Source organism: Saimiri boliviensis, chromosome 21 (assembly GCF_048565385.1).
Source record: "Saimiri boliviensis isolate mSaiBol1 chromosome 21, mSaiBol1.pri, whole genome shotgun sequence".
NCBI classification, from domain to species: domain Eukaryota; kingdom Metazoa; phylum Chordata; class Mammalia; order Primates; family Cebidae; genus Saimiri; species Saimiri boliviensis.
Window position 1 is genome coordinate 21,823,469 of NC_133469.1, and position 22,988 is coordinate 21,846,456.

A 22,988-nucleotide genomic window follows, 5' to 3' on the forward strand; every position below is an offset into this window, starting at 1 on the left:
TGCCCTTCCCCGCCCCAGCCCCTCCCCCGCCACCGCCCCCACCACGCTCCTCCCCTCCCCGCCCCTCCCCTGCCCTCCCCTCCCCAGCCCTCCCCCCTCCCCAGCCGTCCCCCCCGAGCCGTCCCCCCTCCCCTCCCCAGCCCTCCCCAGCCCTCCCCAGCCCTCCCCTCCCCAGCCCTCCCCAGCCCTCCCCTCCCCTCCCCAGCCCTCCCCAGCCCTCCCGAGCCCTCCCCTGCCCTTCCCCTCCCCAGCCCCTGCCCCGCCACCGCCCCCACCCCGCCCCTCCCATCCCCTCCCCCGCCCCCACTCCGCCCCGCCCCGCCCTTCCCCTCCCCTCCCCTCCGGCACCGCCGCTGTCTCAGCCACCGCCCACCGCCCCCCTGCGGCCGCTTGGTCCTCCGCTCCGGCCCCGCCTCCGAGAGCCCCAGGCGCAGGCGCAGCGGGGCCTTAAAGGGGCCGGCCACCTCCACCGCACAGCCAGGTTAGGCCAGAGTGGGCAGCAGCTGGAGCCGAGTCCCAGGAACAGCTACGCTCCCAGAACGGGAGAGATCCACTCGAAGGTTTTGGGTTCCAATAGAGCAGAAGATGAAGAACAGAGGAATTAAAAGTGAGAATCCCTCCTCAGAGGGTGCCTGGGCCGTGTTCCTTGGCAGTTCGGGGGTATTTGCAGTATTGATCTGAAATGCTGCAGCTCCACGGGACGGGACGTGCTTTCGGATGCGGTCCTTGTCTTCTGCATTAGACGCGCCCTCGGGGGCAGCTTCGGTTTCCGGTCCCCGTCCATTGGCCACCTGCCCTGTCATTGCTTTGAGGGAAGAGGAAACAATTTTCAACATTGAAACTTGCCAGGGTGTCTAAGAACCTGTCTGTAGATGACCTGCCTAAAGATCACCGGGGAAGACTTTTTTAATGCAGATTTTCTGTTGCAAGAATTTATAATTCTCTAAATCTACGTTAAGGCCCGGAAAGAATCAAGAAAGCCTAAGGAATCTGCACATATTAAGAGTTTTTCCAAGTTTCCCAGAGAGAAGGAGCGGGCGCGTGGGGAGCAGAGGCCGTGACAGGCAGCGGAGGCACCAGGAGCCTCCGAGTGACCTCGCAGCCCCTCCGGTCCCCTCCCCACCCACAGGCCCATGACCCGCGCCTGTGGCCTCTGCGCACCCAGACTCCGTGCATCCAGACTCCAGCTCCCCAGACTCCGTGCCCTGCAGCACCCACCAGTTCTCCTCCGTGGCAGTCTCACCGAGTGGCACCTCCTGCCCACTGCCCTGGCCACAGCCCCTGCGCCCACGACAGCAACCCAGGTGACCATGATAGTGGTGGAGGACGCTGGTGAGTGGAAGAGAGGGCAGCCCGGCCACCGGGCCTACTTTCTTGCCTTGCTGATTGTCTGTTTTTATAAGATTGTCTACTTTTCTAAGAGCTTTGTAAACAAAGAAACTTTTTAAAAAGGATGACTCTAATTTTTATTTAATCTAAAGAAGAAGGACGTCAGGCAACTTGGGGGTTTGGGTTTTGGCTTCGTTTCTAAGTCTTCTCTTCGTTGACTTTGGGGCTCAGGTGCCCCAGATGCTTCGGGCTCCTGAGGACCTTCTGGGCCCTCACATTCATGAGGCAGCCACCTGGCGAGTCTGACAGGGCTGTCAGCGAGGCGCTGCTCCCACCTTTCTCCACGTTGGCGTCTGGCCGGGCGGGAAGGGAGAGGACACTGTGTTAAGCAGGTGCTCCAAATAACCCGATTAGCCGCTGGCAGGAGGAGCTCTCCCACATGAAGGACTTCCCCCAATACTTCCTGGCCACGCCAGGACCTAGTGGTGGTGACGGTGACCACAGACCTGCCGGAGCCACTGCAGCTTGTGGCGGTAGCAACCTGGCCCCCCTGCCCCGGAGAGAGACCGAGGAGTTCAACGATCTCCTGGACCTGGACCTTATCCTCTCCAATTCGCTGTCCATCAGCAGTCAGTGGCCGCCACTGTACCCTTGTCAGCATCCGCGTCTTCCTCGTCGTTCCCGTCGAGCAGCGGCCCTGCCAGCGCACCCTCCACCTGCAGCTTCAGCTGTCCGATGCCGGCGGGGCGACCCAGGCGTGGGGACCCCACGGGCGGAGGCCTCCTCTGTGGCAGAAAGTCCGCTGCCCCTCTGACGGCTTCCTTCAACCTGGAGGACATCCACAACATGAGCCCCTCTGGCGGCTCTGCTGCGGACCTGCTGCAGCCGCAGTTGGAGCCGGTGTCCACTCCACCGCTGCAGCTGCAGCTGCCAGCTGTTGGGGTGACTGGCAAGTTCGTGCTGAAGGCGTCACTGAGCGCCCCCGGGCAGCGAGTACACAGCCAGTTGTCATCAGCGGCAGCGAAGATGGCCCTGACAGCAGCCACCTGGTGGTGGTGGTGGCGGCCCCCACAACGGCGGCCTGCAGCGCCCGTACCCCAAGATCAAGCAGGAGGAGTCTCCCCGTGCACCCACTCAGGCGCTGGACCCCTCCCAGACATGGCCACGGCGAGCTGCACACGACGTCCCCCTGGGGCGGCAGCCCCCGACCCCTGGGACCTGAGGAACTGCTGAGCAGCAGGGACTGTCACCCTGCCCTGCCACTTCCCCGGCTTCCATCCCCACCTAGGGCCCGATTACCCATCCTTCCTGCCTGACCAGACTCAGCCGCAAGTCCGCCGCTCCATTACCAAGAGCTCAAGCCGCCGGGTTCCTGCCTGCCGAGGAGCCCAGGCCAAACAGGGGAAGACGATCGTGTCCCAGAAAAGCACGGCCACCCACACAAAGAGTTCCCATCCCAAGGCACACCTGCGAACCCACACAGGTGAGAAACCTTACCACGGTGACTGCCATGGCTGTGGATGGAAATTCGTCTGCTTAGATGAACTGACCAGGCACTACGGTAAACACACTGGGCAACGCCCGTTCCGGTGCCAGAAACGCCACCGAGCATTTTCCAGGTCAGACCACCTCGCCTTGCACATGAAGAGGCATTTTAAATCCCAGACAGTGGATATGACCCACACTGCCAAGGGAGAATTCAGGTTTTTGTTTGTTTCTTTACCTTTTCACCTGGTCTTCCCGATGAGGGGCGGAGCCCAGTCAGAAAGCACTACATTCATGGTCAGGTTCCCAGCTGAGTCAACTTGTGAGTGGATAATCAGGAAAAACGAGGAATCCAAAAGACAAAAATCAAAGAATCGATGGCGTCTGTGACTGGATCTTCTATCATTCCAATTCTAAATCCAACTTGAATATTCCTGGACTTACAAAATGCAAGGGGGTGATTACCCCCTTTCTCTAAGCAAAGTGTAAAAAGGAATCAAGCCCCTTCTTCCGGGCCAAGAGAATTTTGAGCGTTAGCTGTCTCTTGGTCACTGGCAACAAAGAACTCCTGATTCTATCTCAGAGTGTGGCACTTTCCTTACAACTCTCTTGGTTACAACATTAGCAGTGTGAAAACAGACTAACGCCTGCACACGTAGGTCTAAGTTAAATGAAAATTGACGGAAGAAGCAATGTCACGTGAACAGTAAGCCTAAGGGAGTTGAAAGCATTATATTGCTACCGGTTATATTACTACCAGTAAAGAAGAGATTTTCAAATGAAATGTATTACCAGAGATTAAAAAAAGAGAGAGAGAGACATTTCACAATAACAAAAGCATCAATCCAACAAAAAGACATGCAATCAGAAATTCGCCCAATAGCTTAACTTCAGAGTTCACAAAAAAATGGATAAAATTACAGAGAGAAATGGAGAATTCTATGAGCATGATTAGATATGTTAAAACTTTAGCAATAAATTTAAAAACTATAGAAAATTCCAACAAAGAACTAGAAAAACAAAAACATTAACCACACAGACTTTATGTATATAAATACATATGAACATCAGTGAAAAAATATATATTGTCTCAAGTGTGAATTATACATTTACCAAGAGAAACTATATCTCAGGCCATCAAACAATACATTTGAAAATATTGAAATCATACAAGACGTATTTTCAGACCATATGAAAACGCATTAGAAATTGGTAGCAATAAGGTGATCCTGTGGACTGAATGTTTTGGTCATTCCCTAAGTTCGTATATTGAAACCTAATCCCTGATGTGATGGTGTTTGGAGGTGGAGCCTTTAAGAGGTGATTAAGTCATGAGGGCAGATCCCTTATTAATTAGGTTACTGTTCTTATAAAAGGGACTTCATTCAGGTCCTTTGCCCCTTCCACCATGTAAGAACACTGAGAAAAGACACCATTTGTGAATCTGGAAACACCTGAATCACACACTCATTCCGCTATTGTCTTGACCTTGGACTTCCCAGGCTCTGGAATTGTGAGAAATAGATTTCTTTTGTTTATAATCCACACAGACTATGGTATTCTGTTACAACAACCGAAATGGACTAAGATACATGATTGTAAAAATACCAAGTATTTAGAAATTAAACATCAAAACTCTAAATGACAATTTTGTCAAAGTAGAAATCACAAGAGAAATTAGGAAATCCTCTAAACTGAAGGATATTAAAGTAAAATAAATCAGAATCTATGGGGTGCAGCTGAAATAATAGAGAAAAAAATGACATTTTTAAGTACCTCTATTAGAAAAGAAGAAGATGTCAAATTAGTAACTTAGCTTCTGCCATAAGAAATGAAAAGGAACATGCAGAGGAAGGAAATAATAATGAAACTGAAGTCAATTACTTAGAAAGATAAATAAAATTAACAAATCCTAAACTTGCTTGTACGGGAAAATAATCAGTAAATTTTATAAAACCCTAACTAGATTGATCAAGACAAAAAGATACAAATTAACAATAACAGGAATAAAAGAACATCAGACCACTGTGACCTTCAGGTCAAGAAAAGGAATATTAATAATTTTATGCCAATAAGCTTGACATCCAAATGAACAATTTCCTTGAGAGAGAAAATTCATGAAAACTGATCTAAGAAGAAATAGAAAATGTGACCAGCCATATATAAATTGTAGAAATTGAATTTGTAATTGAAATCCTTCCCATAGAGAATACAGAAGGTCCAGAAGGCTTTGCTGATGAATTATATGAAACACACAATTGAAAATAGCATCAATTTTACACACACCTTTTTAGAAATTAAAGGAGGCAACTCTTTTCAACTGGATTTATGAGGCCAACATTACTCAGATTAAAAAAAGAAAATGCAGACAACAAAATTAGAAGAAAAAAGAACCAAGAACAATTCTTTCTCTTGAACAAAGACCAAAAATTCAGTGCAAGAAGTTAATAAATTCAAATACAAATTTTAAAAAAATATGTCACTCCAGATTGGTTTATGGGGAAGTGTTTGATTCAAATAAACTGCAAATTAAATAACACAACTCAATTAATACAATAAAAAACAGGCCGGGTGCAGAGGCTCACTCCTGTAATCCCAGCATTTTGGGAGGCCAAGGTGGGTGGGTCACTTGAGGTCAGGAGTTCCAGACCAGCCTGGCCAACATGGCGAAATCCTCTCTCTACTAAAAATACAAAATTAGTCGGGCATGGTGGTGGAAGCCTGCAATCCCATGTACTCAGGAGGTTGAGGCAGGAGATCTTTTGAACCCAGGAGGCAGAGGTTGCAGTGAGCCAACATCACGTCATTGCATTCTACCTGGGCAACCAGAGCAAAGCTCTGTCTCAAAATAAAAATTAGCAAAGTAATACCATGTTCAGGCATCAATTTTTTAATAGTGTGTATAATTTCTACACTAAAGTCTACAAGCACTACCGACAGAAAGTAAAGAAGATCAAAATTAACAGAGAAATTGCGTATTCAAGAAGTGGAATATCCAGTGTTATTACTTTTCCAAGACTGAGCTATTAAATTAAGTGCATTTTCAATTAAGACACCAGTGAGCTTTAAAGGAAATGTTAAAAGAAATTGGCAAGCTGAAGCTACCATTTCTATGAAAATATAAATAAGTTCGAATAGCTGAAATAATTTTAAAAAGAAGGAATTTGGAGGATGCATATTGAGTAATTTCAAGATTTACTATAAACCTCTAGTAATAAAAAGCAGTGCGACATTGTTATAAAATAGGCTTAAATCAATGGAATAGAATAAAAAGCCCATGAATAGACCCACACAGACGCGGCCGATCCCAACCGTGACGTGGGGTAGGGGCGCCCTCTTGTGTTCAGACGCCTTTCCTGCTGCCGGGAGCCCAGGGAGACCCAGGGGAGGTCTCGGCTGAGCAGGTGAGGATGGAGCTAAGGGCCACCGTTCTTAGCCCTGTGGCCACAGGGGGGCGTCGCCGCGCAGCTGTCAGATTCTTCTTTTAAAAAATTATCCATGTTTCTGATTATATATAGTATATAATAAGATAACAAATTCAGGAACCATGGGAAAGTAACGTATAAAACCTTAATAGGAAGTAAAATACAGATTACAACACACTACCATTTGATTTTTATGCAAATGCTTTATTATTCCAATATTTTTACTCACTTGCTAAATAAAGCACACAAGTCAATATGCTCAATAATTCTGTGAGTTTAAATCTTTAAAAAATGCAATGTTAGTGAAAAACCAAAACTGCTTAGTAAGGTATGTATGGCCCTGTTTATTACCTATCATAGACGTCAAGGTGCTCATAGTCAATAGCTATTTAAACTTTACAGAATATTATTTTTGGCCCGATATTGATATGTTAAATGAATGTATCAGAGAATCTTATATTTATGGCATCAGGTTATATTATGTTTATGGCATCAGGCTATACAGATCTATTCAAAACCATTTTTGTCAAAGTTTAAACACTGGAACAAAAGTCAAATTGTTTCCAAGTGAGACGCAAAATGACTCTTGCTAATAGTACAGATTTTGTTCCATGGGTAATAATAAAATTTATTTTTATTTTAGATTCAGGGAGCACATGGCAGGCTTGTTAGCTGGGTACACTGCACTGCTGAGGTGTGGGGCACAGATGATCCATTGCCCAGGTAGTGAGCAGAGCGCCCGGTAGGCAGTTTTCAGCTCTCACTCCCACCCTCCCTTCCCAGTGTCTATTGTTCACTTGTGTCCTTGGGTATTACTGTGTTCAAGTTTTTTTTTCTTTACATGAAACCATTGAAAGCAAAAGAATGTCATGCTTATAGGTTACTTTGTACATTTATCATTCTATTAATACATGTCTTAAGTAATTAAGTAGCATATTAAGGCCATAAACCAAGTCATTATCTCATACCAAAGGACTATTGTTATTCAATCATCTAGCAAATTCATTTTAATGGGTTACGTTACAGGGTTGAGGTCAGCCTACAGATACAAAATAGGTTAATTAAATTTTTTTATATCAGCTTTTAATTTTTTCATTGGAACATGATTTGTGCGTGGGAATGCTAATGTAACAGGCTTCAACAAATTTACAGTTTATCAAAATAAAGTTCTTAAAGAATACGATAGCATATACTTTAACTCTTATAGTACAAACCCTCATATTAATTGATGGTCACAGAAAAATACTGTAACAATGTAAAGTTTTAAAATACATCAATGATGCAAGTTTCAAACAAAACGTAGCAACCAAAATACTTAATTGTCCTTTCACCAAGCTTTTACAAACACAATCAGTCTTCACTGTCTGAGCAAATCCATTTTAGTTTCTTCATTGTGCCTTTTAACATGACATTTGTCAGGTTGTTGAATTTATACTGCAACAGTACTTTAGATGTTACCCTCTCGAAATTTCCTCACTCCAGAGCTCAAATTCTTGTCTTCTTCCCAAAGCCACATCTGTCTTTTTCTAGCTCAGTGCTTTTCAGGAGTCACCAGCTGACCCTTTGAAACAGGTATCGTACTTTCACTGGCTCTTCTGCTTTCTTTTTTCTTTCTTGCACTTTGAAGAGTTCCTACTCTTCTTTCTTTCTTATTAAGGTCTTGTTGTTGGGTTCCATGTTTCAACTTAGATAAGCAAAGATTCTTGTGAGACCTTTTTCTTGTATCCAAATTAGCTTCGGTTTCCATTTCAGCATCATTACCATTGGGTTTCTCTTGAGAAGTTATTGTTCTTGCTCTTTTACTTTCTATGCTTTTGCGGCTGCCTTCATTAGAAAGGTGGATGATTTTTCACTTAGCACATAATTCACATAACTCTTCATTTACTCCATGGAATGAAATGTATCTTTCTGAGAGATTATCATAAGCAATTTCCTTTTTAAAGACATATAAGAATTTGGATCACCGAATTTTTTTTTTTTTTTTTTTTTTTTTTTTTTTTTTGAGACGGAGTTTCGCTCTTGTTACCCAGGCTGGAGTGCAATGGTGCGATCTCGGCTCACCGCAACCTCCGCCTCCTGGGTTCAGGCAATTCTCCTGCCTCAGCCTCCTGAGTAGCTGGGATTACAGGCACGTGCCACCATGCCCAGCTAATTTTTTTTTTTTTTTTTTTTTTTTTTTTTTGTATTTTTAGTAGAGACGGGGTTTCACCATGTTGACCAGGATGGTCTCGATCTCTTGACCTCGTGATCCACCCGCCTCGGCCTCCCAAAGTGCTAGGATTACAGGCGTGAGCCACCGCGCCCAGCCCACCAAATATTCTTTCAAAGACTTCTGCTTCTTTAAAGTTGCCATTTTCCATACAAACAGCGACAGCCTGAATTTCGATTAAATTCTCTATTTCATCGTGAAGTTTTCCACTGAACCCCAGATCATCAGGGCTGTTCCAAGGGTGTCATTCGTTCATCATTTTCAAACTGTGCATCCAGGTTTTTTCCTGCTGCAATTCGTATCAAAAACTGACATATGTGTGCAGTTCTCAATGGATAAGCGGTTGGACTGGGTGGTCCGTGAAGAACAGCCTCGGTGCTGCAGTGGGCGAGAGTCCTCGGAGCGGCTGAGAAAACAGAGCATCCAGCCGGCAGCCACGGCCTTGGCCTCGGCCACAAAGCCGGGTCCTTCCCCTGGGCGCCCCCAGCCGCGCCTGGCACCGAGCGGCTCCTCTCCGTGTCGCCCCGTTTCTGCGCGGCAGCTCCCCCATCCGCACGGCTGCGGGCCGCGCTCGGATTCTGCGGAGCAGCGGAGGGAGGAGCGGGGGTGAGTCAGGCAGAGACACGGAGCCGGGCTGGGCATCGGCGGGGTGAAGCGGCCTCTGGCAGCCAGGGACCCCACCCGCGGGAGGAGCGGGAAGCTCTGGAGCCGCCCCTGTGGTTTCTGTCTCCTCATCCCCTCTCCAGCCCTCCGGGCCCACCCTCCAGAAACCCGGAAAGAAGAAACGTTTTCTTCTGCTCCTTCTTCCTTTTCAGCGCTCCTGCTTCCTGTGACAGCAGTGACACGTGCGCAACTTCTTCCCGGGAAGGGCGCCCGAGGCGTGATCACGCGCTCATTTCTGGCAGAGGAACTGGGGTATGGGGAGGGCGGAGAACATGGTGAAAAGTCCCTCTCGTGGGCAAGGCCCTCTCCAGTGACCGCCCAGTTTACCCAGATGTGGCTGTGCGGTGGGGCCAGACCGAGGCCCGCCCAGGCATCACGGTTTATCCAGCACCCCAGGTGTCCATACCTCAGAGCCTCCGCACAGCCACTCCCCTGCCTGAAACTCATCTCCAGGGCTCCCTTCCCCGCCCCCCGCCCCACGTTCTCCTCATGCCCACCGGAGCCTGTCTCTGCACTGCGCACTTGGCATCTCCCATCCCCCTCACCCCACCCTGCTTTGTTTTTGTTCGCAACCCTTTTACTAACATTTAAGAATTCTTTACTTATTTGTTTTGAGAGACAGGGTTGTGCTGTTACCCAGGCCGGAATGCGGTGGTGCAATCTTGGCTCACCATAGCCTCAAACTCCTGGGCTCAAGTGATCCTCCCACCTCAGCCTCCCAAGTAGCTGGGACTACAGGTGTGTGCCATCACACTCGGCTAGTTTTGTATTTACTTTTGGTACAAACGGAGTCTCGATATGTTTCCCAAACTGTTCTCAAACTTCTGGCCTCAAGTGGTCCTCCTGCTTCAGCCTCCCAAAGTGCTGGGATTACATACATTTGTGCCCAGCTATGATTGTATTTATTTTAATTGCTTATACTCTTTCTGTCCTCTAGCATACATGCTTTATGAGGACAAGGACAGTGATTTTGATTGTTCACAGCTGCCTCGAACAGTGACTGTTACTTTAAATATACTTGTTGAGTGAATAAATGAATGCACACATAGACTCATACACCATTGCACACAGACAAAAAGATGTTGTCACACATATTGACACACATGCTTACTCAGACACTCTCGACACAATGACACATCCACACACAACTGACATTCTCATGCACATGCTCTTGAATGCTTTGAAAGGCCTGATCTATTTTATTTTCTTCTCTCTCTCACTTTTTTTTTTTTTTTTTTTTTTTGAAACATGGTCTTGCTGTGTCACTGAGGCTAAATTGCAGTGGTATGATCACAGTTCTCTGTAACTTTGAACTCCCAGGCTGAAGCAATCCCCCCACTCAGCTTCCCAAGTAGCCAGAACCACAGGCACCTGCCACCAGGCTCATTAATTTTTTAGTGTATTGTAGAGATGGGGTCTCGCCATGTTGCCCAGGCTGCTTTCAAATACCTGGCCTAAAGTGGTCCTCCCAGCTCAGCCTCTAAAAGCTCTGGGATTGGATATGAGTCACCTCAGCTAGTCTTGAAGTTTAATTTTCATTCAACATGACGTTGTGAACATTTCTCATGTGATTATGTAGTATTAGCTTTAATTTTTTTCTCCAAGTTATTTAAAAAATTTCAGAGTCCAAAAGTTGGAAAGAATACAATTGTCACCATAGATCTAATTATTTCCTTTGTGTATGTAATAAATTATATTTCCAGGATTTTTGCTGAAACATTAGGCAATCACTTGCCAACAGCATGACCTTCATTTCTAAATACTTTGGTGGTCATCTCTTAAAAAATAACATGTTTCCGACAACAATATTATTATTACACTGAAGAGAGTTACTACAATTCCCTAATATCACAGAATTTCAAAGTGATGTGAAATTGCCTTAACCGTTTCCCGCATGTCTTTCTTGTGGAGGTGAGCAGCGCTTGGGAGCTCCAGCCCTCTCCGAGTTTCTGTTCTCCCTGCAACTTCTCTCTCCAGCCCCTTGAGACCAACATTCAGGGAAACTGAAAAGTAGGAAAATTTTCTTCTACTCTCCATTGCTCAGTTGTATTTTTTTTTTAGGGTCCCATTTACTTAGTTTTCTTTTATTTGGGAAAAACACCTCCACGTCCACATAATATTCCAAGGTGCGGAGATATATATTGGCATTATGAAATCTGAGCACAGCTCCCCTGGGCCTTGGTCCCCTCAGCAGGGCAGAAGAGGGCTCCTGTGCTGGGATCCACGGGGGACCCAGAAGTGGCACCCCCTGAAGAAGGCATCAGGGTAGACCTGAGACCTAGAATGAGCTCACTTCCTTTCCTTGGGGTCAAGAATCAATCCTCTAAGAAGCCCGCTGTGTCAGGAACTGCAAGCTGTCATCAGGTGGTCAAGAAAGGTCCACACAGCACGGAGACCCAACCACTCCACCATCCTCACTTCCATGGACAGAGCCCAGGTGAGAGCCACCCCTTCTCCTCCTCCCCTGTCTCCCACAGCCTCAGCACCATCGTCTTCCTCAAGCCCACCACGACTGAGCTTATCATGCCCTCTCCCTGTTTGTGTCAGTCACGCTGGGTCCCCCACATACTCTGCACTTGAATCCACGAGGCTCTGCACACTCCTCTTCTGTCCACATCATCCTCCCTCCCCAACTCCACAAATCTTCCCACTGCACCCCCTGGAATTCTCAGTCCATGATCAGCAAAACCTCCACATTCTCTCTCAGGATGTCCCTGCACCTCGCAGCTCCAGCAGAAACCTGGGTTTCCTGGAGGGCACAGAACCTTGTGTCCTCCCTGAAAATTTGAAGTTTAAAACTATGGACTGCTCCACGAACTTGCATGTCACCCTTGTGCAGGGACCATGTCCTTGTGTGTTCCTTGAAAATTCTGGACATTAGACATTGTCAGATGGATAGATTGCAAAACCTTTCTCTCACTTTGTAGCTTGTCTGTTCACTCCGATAATAGTTTCTTTTGCTGTGCAGGAGCACTTTTATTTAATTAGATCTCATTTGCTAATTTTGGCTTTTGTTGCAATTGCTTTTGACATTTCCTTCATGAAATTGTTGACTTTTCCTATGTCCTGAATGCTATTGCCTAGATTTTCTTCTAGAGTTTTTATAGTTTTGTGTTTTACAATTATGTCTTTAATCCATCGTAGTTAATTTTTGTCTAAGGTGTAAGGAAGGGGTCCAGGTTCAATTTTTTGCATATGGCTAGCCAGTTCTCCCAGCACCATTTATTAAATAAGAAATCTTTTCCCGGTTGCTTGTTTTGGTAAGTTTGTCAAAGGTCACATAGTTGTAGATGTGTGGTCTTATTTCTGAGTTCTCTGTTCTGCTCCATTTGTCCATGTGTCTGTTTTTGTGCCAGCACCCTGCTGTTTTGGTTACTGGCCTTGTAGTACAATGTGAAGTCAAGTAGCATGATGCCTCCAGCTTTGTTCTCTTTGCTTAGGATCATCTTGGCTATACAAGCTCTCTTTTTAGTTCCATATGAATTTTAAAGTAGTTTCTTCTAATCCTGTGAGAGATGTCAGTTTCATGAAAACAGCATTGAATCTATAAATTACTTTGGGCAGTGTGGCCATTTTCACGATATTGATTCTTCCTATCCATGAGCATGGAGTGTTTTTCCATCTGTTCGTGTCCTCTCCCATTTCCTCGAGCAGCGATTTGTCATTCTCCTTGAAGAGGTCCTTCAATTCCCTTGTTAGCTGTATTCCCAGGCATCTTATTCTGTATGTCTGTTTGTTTGTTTTGACATGGCGTTTTGCTCTTGTTCCGCAAGCTGGAGTGCAATGGCACCATCTCAGCTCACTGCAACCTCCCAGGTTCAATCGATTAACCTGCCTCAGCCTCCTGAGTACCCAGGATTACAGGTGCATGCCACCATGCCCAGCTAATTTTTGTATTTTTAGGAGAAACTGGATTTCGCCAAGTTAGCCAAGCTGGTCTCAAATGAGATCTCAGGTGATCTGCCGGCTTCAGCATCCCAAAGTGCTGGAATTACCGGCATGAGCCACCACACCCGGCCCTCTTATTCTGTTTGTAGCAACTGTGAATAGGAGTTTATTTATTATTTGACTCAACGCTTTTGTATTGTTGTTGTATATAAATGCTTGTGACTTTTGCACATTGATTTTTGTATCCTGAGACTTTACTGAAGTTGCTTATCAGCTTAAGAAGCCTTTCTGCTGAGACAATCAGGATTTCTAGATACAAAATCATGTCATTTGCAAAGACAATTTGACTTCCTCTCTTTTTATCTGAATATCCTTCCTTTCTCTGACCTGATTGCTCCTGCCAGAACTTCCAACACTATGTTGAAGAGGAGCAGTGAGAGAGGCCATCCTTGTCTTATGCTGATGTTAAAGGGAAATGCTTCCAGCTTTCGCCCATTCAGTATGATATCGGTTGTGGGTTTGTCATAGGTGGCTACTGTTATTTTGAGGTATGTTCCTTCAATACATAGTTTGTTGAGAGTTTAAAAATATGGACTGCTTCACGAACTTTCATGTCACCCTTGTGTAGGGACCATGCTGATCTTCTGCGTATCATCCCAGTTTTATTCTGCATGCTGCCAACGTGAAAAATGATCACAAGCTCTTAAAAGTGGAGATAACTGAAGAAATGTAGGTGAGAGGGAGTGTTGGATTTCATCTGCATCTGGTGAAATGGGACCGTCTCTGTCTTTTATTCTTTAATGAAGTGGTAAAATGCATTCCAGATAAGTTAAAGTATTCTTGTATTCCTGGAATACATAACCTGGGCAGGATTTTTAAATTGTTTATAGCTCATTGGTGGACACCGTCTACTGCTGTTTTTCTCAGTATCTTTATGTCTAATTGCTTAGAAGTGCCTATCCTATCATACTTTTCTCTTATCTGTTCTCTAGCTGGCTTTAGAATCAGTGTTATTGGTGCATAAACAATAATGAGTTTTCTAGCTCTCTCTATGTTTCCTTATTCTCTTGGATATTATGTGTAAGTTCAGTAAACTTCATTGAAGATTTGGTAAAACTTATTTTCAAAACAGCCTGGATATGCCTGAAGGGAAAAAAGTTTTAAAACCATTTTAACTTCTTTACTGATAGTAAGTTCTTCCCGTTGGTATAATCTTGTTCATCATTTCAAAATTATTTAAACCTCTACTATATCATTAGTGGCATATTTATCTGTCATAATGCTATTTTATTCAGAATTACCATTTCCTGTTTTGTCTCCATCCAAAGTAACAGCTGCTTTTGGCAGACTGGGCCCTCAACGGTGGCAGCTGCCAGGTCAGCCTTGTCACCAAGGTGGTGATGCGATTGCTGTGCCCATGCAGTGTCCATCCCAGCCACCACGGCCACTTTGTGCAGGGACTCCATGAGCAAGCCCTGTGTGGCTGAGTGGCATCACCCGTCAAGCCATCTCACCAACCTGATCACAGGGAGCCTCATCCCCAAAAGACCCTCTAGTAAGCATCTACACACAACCACTATCTTCACACATTCTGTGTGTAGTAAGAGGTCTATGAGTACCTCTCTCCTCTAAATACCAATTTTTTAACTCTATTTTCCCCAAGTTCATGACTTGCCAGCCAAGCCCAGAGCCACTGCCCATGACTCATTCATTCATGCACTCCTGGGGCATCACTTCACATCCTTCACCTCCCGTAGGCTTCTCTGTATTTTGATTCCTGGTTCCTAGCTCGACATCCATTCCCAAAGCTTTTGTGGTGTCAGCTCCCAAGCCGACTGTTCTTGTCGTCAATTCTCCCCTTTATATTTACTTATTTCCTGGAAAAATTGCACTGATTTTTTCAATGCAGCATTTGCAAGGATGTGCAGTAGGAGCAATTCTTCTTATTGTAGATAGAATTGCTTCAAAACACCAGAAATGTATATTTGAGTGAAGGACAACATGCATGGAGAAAAGAGAACAATCCTCAAGTGGGCAGCGGATTTTCACAAAGTGAGCCCTCCGGCAAACAACACCCACATCCAACCACAGCAATCACAGCCCCAGGGAAACACTTTTGGGTCCTACTCAGCCATAAACCACCCTCCTCCACCCCAGAGGAGCCACTCTTGATTTCTAACACAAATTTGTTCTTCAGGTTCTGGCTGAATGGCATTACACAGTCACCATCACGCCCCTGGGGCTCATCATCTCTGTCTGTGGTCATAGGCTAGTCATTCTCAAGGCTGTCAAATGCTGCACTTTATAAATAGCTTACACTTCCTGTCCCTTCACTGTTGATAGACGATTGTGTTATATCCAGATTTTACAAATCGTGCTGCTGTGAATACTTTCATATATTTTAGCACACATATACATGCATTTCTATTGGTTTATAACCAAGAGTGCAATTGCTGGGTCATAAGGGAGTCGATGCTTGGCTTAGTCTCTCAATGAACAAGTTTCTAGTCATAAACAAACAGTAGAGGAGGGTAAATCTCTTACTTTAGAAATTATTCAGATAATAAATGAGGAAGGAATGAGATACTGAGACTATAAAAACTGTTTTGCAACCCATAAGGAATTAACAGATTTAGCCATTGAACAGCAATGGCAATTAACAACACAATAAAGAAAAAAAAAGCTAATGCTAGGTTCTTCCTCTTGATGGAAGAACGCAGTAGAGTACCAGCAGACAAGAGCAAGTGAAAAGGAAATCAAGCCTGAACTAAGCTAACCTCCATAGCCAGTCACCGACTTCGAGGCAATACAAACCATAGAAATACATATCCAACTACACCTTGGGGAGCAGTCAGCAAAACGCACACTGTGGGAAACTCTACCACAGAATACGTATTTTGAGAAAGAATCTACAGAATAAAGGAGAGCAAAAGCATAGTTCAAAAGGTAAAACTAAATTATAATTTGGGATTATAAAAATATAAAATACAACAAGAAAGGATGACCCTAAAAGTCAGGATGTGTTTTCATTTGGGGGAGGAAAGAGTTTATTGCTGAGCTGGGGCAAATGATGGAGCTTTTGGTTTGTCCTGCAAACATCTATCCCTGGTGGCTAATGGGCATTTACTTTTTATTAAAGTACACAAATTTTAGACAGTTTTTTTTCCCCTCTGGATTCCTATATTTTATGACACAAAGCCTACTGAAAAAAATAATTCAGAGAGTATAGTTACTGTTTGGAACAAAGCCTCTTCCTCATCCTGCTCTCTGGACACTGAGCACCCAGAACAACCAGCAGCCCAGGGACCCCCAGCCAGGGTGACCTCACTTCTAAGTGTGCATGCAATGCACATCACCAGAGGCCATGCACAGGTCTACTCCTTGACTCCTGGAAAAACCTGCGAGGACAGGGCTGAGGGGAAGCCTTCCCCGCGGTCTGCAGGCTCTTGGCTATCAGTGTAGATAAAATGGGTCCTCACCTCTCCACAGGTGCCTTTATGGCCAGAGCCTCCTCTCTGCATGGGGTGGAAGCCCGGGCTCTTCTCCTGAACATGGTGACATGGATCACCCCAAAGGTGGAGATGACACCATTCCTTCCCCAGCAACCTCACGCTTCTTTTGCTTTACAGGAAAGTTGACACAGGCTGGTGTCCACTGAAGAAGTCCCAGGTGCCTAGGAAGGAGAGGGCTGTGCATGATCTGCAAAAGGAAGTGCGTGGACCACCAGCTGGGGCTGCTGCGCTGCTCCTGCTCCCAGGAGGTGGACGCCCAGGATGGGCTTTCAGGTGGGGAGGGGGTTGTCATTGCTCAACCTCCAGGTTCCAAGTAGAAACCTCCCTGCCCAACCCATCTTGTTCTCCCTGAATCCTCAGCGCTAATGAGGACTGTCTCCTTCTCACCTCCCTGGACTGGGCTTTCTATCACTGGAAAGTGGATGTGATTTCTAGTTTCAGCATGTCCTGGCTTATTGTGCTGCCAGGAAAATAAAATCAAAATACATGTTGAATAAATAATAAATTACACATAGTGAGCAGAGGCTTACGATGTATTTTTTGAGTCAAGATGTCACTCTGTGGCCTAGGCTGGAGTCTCGTGGTGCAATCATGGCTCACTGCAGCCTTGAATTCATGAACTCAAGGGATCTTCCCACCTCAGCCTCCCCAATACCTGGAAATACAAGTGCCCACTACCACGTCCAACTAGGTTTACTTATTTGCTTTTTTTAAGAGGAGGGTCTCACTATGTTGTCTAAGCTGGTTTCCAACTCCTGATATCAAGCAATCCTCTTGCCTTAGTGCCCTGAAATGCTGGGATTATAGGAGTGAGCTGTCATGCCTGGTTTGTAACATACTGACACCATCACGATTCCTCCAAGTGTGGACACAACAGCAGACACTCCTTGTCTCTTCGGTCAGGACACTGGGTAGAGTGGAACAGCAAGGCAACAGAGTCACTGCAGAAAGTGCCCACGTGGAAGAGGTCCAGTAGGGAGGGCCAGCTGTGCCAGGGCCACCATAGTTAGGGATAATTCCTCTTTCTGGGCAGGACTATTCTTTGATTACTTTTGTATTTATGATAGTTATGACATCATAAGATAAGACTCAATACTTGGTAGGATTTTTTTTTCAAAAAAACATCTTCAAGATTTGTTGATCTTCTGAAAGTTTTTTTTTGTGTGTGTCTCAATTTTCTTCAGAACTTAACTCATTCTTAACATTTCACAATCCACTTTGAGTTAATAATACATTAGTACCCACAAATATAGAAATCTTACAACCATTTATCCTCTATAAAACATCCATTTTTATGGTATATATATTATATGTAATATGTCTACGTAGGTTATAAGTCTCATAAGAAAAATGTTTTTCTTTAAACAGTTCGATGTACATAAAGTAAGAGTAAATGAGGGCAGCAAGATAGCCTTTAGCACTTAGCTCAATATTTATTTTTGATCACCTTCATCTTTCTTGATAATCTCATTTTCCACCTGGTATCATTTGCCTCTAGCCTGAAGAATTTTCTTCACCAATTGTTATTATGTAGACCTGCTGGTGGCAAATTCTCTTAATTTTCTTTTACCTGAAATATCTCCAGATTTTGCCTTTTCTTGAAGGACATCTGTGCTGGATATAGAATTCTTAGTTGACCTTCTTTTTCTTCCGGCACTTTAAAGATGTTATTCTACTTTCTTTTGTTTCTATGGTTTCTAATAAGTCATTGGTCAGGACAAGAGTAGCAGAGAAACAGGAACTGGAAAGCCAACATGGTAGACCTAAAACTTATCATATCAATAATGACAAAAAGCTACACAAATCAACACTCCAGTGAAGGGCAGAGATTGTGTGACTCTGTTTATGAAAAACACAGAACCCAACCATATGCTCTTTCCAGATATGCACTTTTTTAAAATTGACCTTTTATTTTTAGTTAAGGGGTACATGTGCCGGTTTGTCATATAGGTAAACTTGTGTCATGGGGTTTTCTTGTTCAGAGTATTTCTGTACCCATCAGTACTCACTCAGGTATTAAGCCTTAGTACTCATTAGCTATTATTATCCTGATCCTCTCCTTCCTCCCAACCTCCACCCTCTAGTGGACCTCAGTGTGTGGTGTTCCCCTCTACATGTTTATGTTTTCTTATCATTTAGCTCCCACTTATGAGAACATGTGGTATTTGGCTTTCTGTTCCTGCGTTTGTTTGCTAAGAATAACGACCTCCACCTCCATCCGTGTTCCTGCAAATGACATGATCTCATTCTTTTTTATGGCTGCATCATATTCTGTAGTGTATATGTGCCACATTTTCTTTATTCAGTCTATTATTGATAGACATTTTGGTTGATACCAAGTCTTTGCTACAGTAAATACTTCTGCAATGAACATATGTGTACATGTAAGATGTGCATCTTCTTTTTTAAATGTATTTTATTTTACTTCAAGTTCCAGGATACATGTGCAGAACATGCAGGTTTGTTACATATGTATAGTTAGTCTGCTATGGCCGTTTTCCACACCCTTTGACCCATCCTCTAAGTTACCTCCCCTTTCCCCCTACTCCCCAACAGGTCCTGGTGTGTGTTGTTTCTCTCTCTGTGTCCATGTGTTCTCATTGTTCAATTCCCACTTAGGAGTGAGAATATGTGGTGTTTGATTCTTCTCTTCCTATGTAAGTTTGCTGGGCATAATGGCTCATAGCTACATCCATGTCCCTGCAAAGGACAGGAACTCATTCCTTTTTATGGCTATGTAGTATTCCATGGTTCACATTTACCACATTTTCTTTATCCAATCTATCATTGATGGGCATTTGGACTGGTTCCATGTCTTTGCTATTGTAAATAGTGTTGCAATAAACATACATGTGCATGTGTCTTTATAGTAGAATGATTTATATTCCCTTAAGTATATACCCAGTAATGGGATTGCTGGGACAAATAGTATTTCTGGTTCTGTATCTTTGAGGAATGGTCACACCATCCTCCACAATGGTTGAACTGGTTTACATTTCCACTAACAGTGTAAAAGTGTTCCTATTTCACCACAGCCTTGCCAGCATCTATTGTTTCTTCACTTTTTAATAATTGCTATTCTGACTGGCAAGAGATAATATCTCATTGTGGTTTTGATTTGCATTTATCTAATGATCAGTGATATTTAGCTTTTTTTCCCCATGTTTCCTGGCCATGTACATGTCTTCTTCTGAGAAGTGTCTGTTCATATCCTTTGCCCATTTTTGATGGGGCTGTTTTTATTTTTGCTTATAAATTTGTTTAAGGTCCTTGTAAACAAACCTGTACGCTCTGGTCATTCTTGTTAAAACATGAAACAGGCATCCTAACCAGTGCAACATGACAAGAAAATGAAAGAAAAGACCTATAGAAGGACCAGGCATGATGGCTCACACCTGTAATCCCTGCATTTTGGGAGGCTGAAGTGAGAGGATCACTTGAGTTCAGGACCTTGAGACTACCCAGATCATGAGACCTCATCTCTACCAAATAAAAATAATTTTAAAAGAAAAAAGATCAACAGATAAGAAAGAAAGAAATAAAAGTCTTTCTTTGACACCAGTTTCATTGTATATGTAGAAAACACTAGGGAATTCTGAAAAAGACTCTGGAATTAATTACTGAATTTGCAAAACAGTTCTTAAAATATGTGTAATAAGTCACCTAGATGAACATGAAAAGATAACAAACAATACTGGCCATCAAAGTAGTGCAGGTTAAAACCACAATGAGAAACCGTCATGTGTCACCTAGAATAGGTACAGTTAAAAAGACATACGATAAGTCTAAATACTGGCAAGAATATGGAAAAAATAGAAATGCATGATATTCATGCTAAGAATGCAAAAATGTTGCAGCCAACTTGTAAAGCCGTTTTGCAATTTCTTATACAGCTGCCCATTTCATTACCACGTGACCCAGAAGTTCCACAAATATGTATTTATCCAAAAGAAATTGTTCAACACCCACCTATGAGTGAGAACATGTGGTGTTTGATTTTCTGTTCTTGTGTCATTTTGCTGAAATAGGGGAGGGACAGCAGGGGGTGGGGAGTTGGGGAGAGATAGCATGGGGAGAAATGACAGATATAGGTGATGGGGAGGCAGGCAGCAAATCACACTGCCATGTGTGTACCTATGCAACAATCTTGCATGTTCTTCACATGTACCCCAAAACCTAAAATGCAATAAAAATACATAAATAAATAAACACTTTTTTAAAAAGAAAGAAATAAAAATGTAAGGCCACACTTGTAAGCAGCTATTTATAGTGGCTTCATGAATAACAAACCATAATGGAGTAATCCCATCTATCAACTGGAGAACAGAGAAACCAGTGAATAAATTGGGATTCCAGCAATACTCGGCAGCTGCTCAGCAACAGAAAGGAATGAATGGCATCATCCCAAACATTTTGAAGCTAAGAGAGAGATCAAAAAAGGACTACATAATGAATGATTGCATGTCCATGAAATTCTAGACATTTCACTATTGCAGTGACAGAAAGCAGAGTGGTGGCTGAGTGAGGGGAAGGGGTGAGGGTGGGAGGCAAGGACTAAATAGAAAGACACACCTTTCGCTATTTCACCCGTCTATTCTCGTAGGGAATGTGAATAATTCTTTCAGACATGGCTCATGATGACAGGGACCACTCTCATTTCACCCTCAGAGGCAGACAAGAGGACTGCAAAGGACTCAGGTGTCGTCCCTGCTGACTGAAGAGGACTCCCATTTCCCCTCGAACCCAAAGGCACAGCAAAAGTAGCTTTCTCTTTGAAGAGCACACAACTTTTTCAAAATACACAGCTAAAACGGACCCCGCTTTAAGTGCTTTAAAGCGGGGTCCGTTTTAGCTGTGTATTCTGAAAAACTTGTCTAGCATTCAAAGCACGGACAGTTTTAGCTGTGTATTTTCAAAAAGTTGTCTCTACCTGCCATAGCTCATGAAGTCAAAACGAGTGATCTGTGTCCCCTTGAGTTGAGCATTCTTTTAGTAAGAAAGGATTAAGTTCAATTTGAATTCTGGAAAACTGCTTCTCATCTTGTCAATCAGCTGTCAGTTTTGTGTGTTAATTTCTAGGAGAGGTAATAGAGTCCATCCAAAACCAAAGGTGTATTCAAGTCCAGATTGACAAGTCAAACCAAGAAAGCAGGCACTGAGCTGGAAGAGGGATCTTTTCCCAGTGGGCCTTAAGGCCCACATAAATCCCTGTGAAGGAATCGGGAAACAGAGACAGAAAGGGACTCGCCTAAGGCTTGTCACATGAAAGTGCCTGGCAGACTGACTGGCAGAGGGCTGGAAATCAAATCCAAATCTTCGGACGTGTAATTTCACAGGGTGCACCGCCTCCCCCAGGCCCAATGTGACACTTCAATGGCTTAACGAGAGCTTGACGGGATGGATGTCAACATGAAAAGACATTAGATTCCGTCAGACCTGTCTTTGGCCCATTGTCTCTAAGGAGAATGTGCCTGGTTCAAATTCTCACTTTGCTTCTCACCTGAGAGATGTGGCCTCAGTGGTCAATGGGAAATGAGCTGGTTTCAGTCACAAACCTCTCACTCATCACCAAGAAAAATTCCTTCAACCATACATGGAATGTGTTTTCAGGAGTGCTGGGCTTCATCCACAGTTCTGAGTAACATGCTAAAAGAGGAAAAAAGATTTGCTGCTCAGGAATGGAGACAGAAATACAGACACACACACACACACACACACAAGTGACACAAAAAACACCCAAACACAGGCCGCACACACAACTGCTCGTGTTCAGCAAAATACTTAGTGGTAAGAGGTGGGCTTTGAACCCGTCCATGCTCCAAAGGAAGACACACCTTTCGCTATTTCACCCGTCTATTCTCGTAGGGAATGTGAATAATTCTTTCAGACATGGCTCATGATGACAGAGACCACTCTCATTTCACCCTCAGAGGCAGACAAGAGGACTGCAAAGGACTCAGGTGTCGTCCCTGCTGACTGAAGAGGACTCCCATTTCCCCTCGAACCCAAAGGCACAGCAAAAGTAGCTTTCTCTTTGTATACAACCCTTAGCGCTATCTTGGAAAATAATACAAATACACCCCAAAGCTGTGTTATTGTTAAAAATAAAAATACAACCCTTAGCTGTATCTTGGAAAATAATACAAATACACCCCCAAGCTGTGTTATTGTCAAAAATACAAAAAAAATCCTTAGCAGTATCTCGGAAAATAACAGAAATGCACCCCAAAGCTGCGTTAATGTCAAAAATACAAATACAACCCTTAGCTGTATCTCGGAAAATAATATAAATACCCCCCCAAGCTGTGTTATTGTCAAAAATACAGATACAACCCTTAGCTGCATATCGGAAAATAATAAATATTCACCCACAATCTGTGTTATTGTCAAAAATACAGATACAACCCTTAGCTGTATCTCGGAAAATAATACAAATACACACCCAAGCAGTGTTATTATCAAAAATACAGATACATC

At 44.0% G+C, this 22,988-nt stretch overlaps 1 non-coding gene and 2 pseudogenes across 1 annotated transcript; 1 reads left to right on the forward strand and 2 right to left on the reverse strand.

The window, feature by feature from the left end:
* The first annotated feature begins 1,484 nt into the window (after positions 1-1,484).
* LOC141582565 (Krueppel-like factor 4 pseudogene) lies at positions 1,485-6,174 on the forward strand (annotated as a pseudogene).
* A 265-nt stretch (positions 6,175-6,439) lies between these two features.
* On the reverse strand, positions 6,440-15,265 carry LOC141582572 (telomeric repeat-binding factor 1 pseudogene; annotated as a pseudogene).
* On the reverse strand, positions 13,583-13,690 carry LOC120363113 (U6 spliceosomal RNA). Its single transcript, XR_005578803.2, has one exon. It is a non-coding gene; the product is annotated as a U6 spliceosomal RNA (small nuclear RNA).
* Positions 15,266-22,988: the final 7,723 nt, after the last annotated feature.